Raw genomic sequence first — 2,126 nt, forward strand, 5'->3', positions numbered from 1 at the left:
AACTGAACTAGAACTGAACTAGAACTGAACTAGAACTGAACTAGAACTGAACTAGAACTGAACTAGAACTGAACTAGAACTAAACTAGAACTGAATTAGAACTAAACTAGAAATGAACTAGAACAAAATTTTAATAAACAATTTTATTTTCATAAAACAATTTTTAAAAAAATTGAAATTTTTGAAAAAAAAAAAATTTTTATAAAAAAAAATAAAATTTTCGTAAAATAAAATTCAATATTAAAAAAATTAAAAAAAATATAATTTTTGTGGAAGAAAGAAGATTTCATAAAATATTCGATATATGATTTATACAAATGATTTTAATGTAATAATATTAATTTACAAAAAATAAATGTTTTTATGATTTTAATTTAGCAATTTATGAAATTAAGTCTTTAATTACTTAAATCACCGATTATTTAATAATAAAAAAGCCGCATTCATTTAATCATAATTCCATGGGATTTAAATTATTGTTTTCTGCCTCATAACAGTCCTGCCCCATCCCGTCCTATATAGCTTTGGCACTTTGTGTTTTTCACTAAAGATATTCTTTTTCAATAATTAAATTATTCCATTAAAATTAATGTTGAACAGAAATTTTCCATATGAAAGGTTAACAAAACAATAGCAACAAAAGGAAAAAGAAACAATCTGGAGAAAAAACTATGAAATTGTATCTGTTAACTGAATACCAAACAACAAACACCAGTTAGGTGGTGAAGTTCAACATTTTGTAAAAAGGGGAAAGAAGAACTATTACACAGACATACAAAAAACCCAAACAATTATGATCAACAAAAGCAAAAAGCATGCCAAAAATTAGTCTTGTTAACTTAATTTGAAAAATTTTGTACAAGTTTATAACGAAGGCAAAACAAGAAGTGAGTTTCGACTAACAATGAGTGAAATGTGATTTCAACGGGAAATAATATAATATTAAAGTTCTATAAAAAATTAAGATTCTTGATATAAAAAAAATGTATTTGAGAAACTGAAAATATGTAACTTCTTAAAAAAAATCCTTCAAATACATCCCTCGTTTATTAATAATTGTATGGTTTTATATGTATGGATACTTTTTGCTTGTTATTACTGATGTTGTTGAGGCTTTTTATGAAAGAAAATTTTACCACAGTGTGCACTCATGCATGACCCCACAAACTAGCTTTAAATAAACATTCGAACAGATACACTTTCTCAAACAGACAAACACACTCACACACACACAAGGATAGACAAAACCTACAACAAAACAACACAGTTACAAACTTAAACATAAATAGTCAAAATAAACCATGAAATAAACAAATAAGTTCATACACAAACAGTCTTCAACTATACACACATACACATATGTATGCCTACATGACTGTGGTAAAGCCACCAAATACAGCTATAACAACAATAGAAAAATATCTACAATGACAACAAACAAACATTAATAAGGGTGTTTAGATTAAAATGTTTGGTCTAGTCTATAATTTATAGGGTGTTTAGATTAAAATGTTTGGTCTAGTCTATAATTTAGTCTATAGTCTAACCTATGGTGTAGTCTTAAGTCTAGCCTATAGTGTGGTCTATAATCTAGTCTATAGTCTATAGTCTAGTCTATAGTCTATAGTCTAGTCTATAGTCTAGTCTATAGTCTAGTCTATAGTCTAGTCTATAGTCTAGTCTATAGTCTAGTCTATAGTCTAGTCTATAGTCTAGTCTATAGTCTAGTCTATAGTCTAGTCTATAGTCTAGTCTATAGTCTAGTCTATAGTCTAGTCTATAGTCTAGTCTATAGTCTAGTCTATAGTCTACTTTATAGTCTAGTACATAGTTTAGCCTATGGTCAAGTCTCTATTCTAGTCTACAGTCTAGTCTATAGTCTACTTTTTAGTCTAGTCTATTTTCTAATATATAGTCAAGTCTTTAGTCTAGTCTATAGTCCAGTCTATAGTCTAGCCTATAGTCTAGGCTACAGTCTAGTCAATAGTCAAGTCTATAGTCTAGTCTATTTTCTAGTCTGTAGTCTAATCTATTGTTAAGTCTATAGCCTAGTCTATAGTCTAGTCTATAGTCTAGTCTATAGTCTAGTCTATAGTCTAGTCTATAGTCTAGTCTTTAGTCTAGTC

The sequence above is a fragment of the Lucilia cuprina genome, chromosome 2 (genome assembly GCF_022045245.1).
Source record: "Lucilia cuprina isolate Lc7/37 chromosome 2, ASM2204524v1, whole genome shotgun sequence".
Classification (NCBI taxonomy): Eukaryota; Metazoa; Arthropoda; class Insecta; order Diptera; family Calliphoridae; genus Lucilia; species Lucilia cuprina.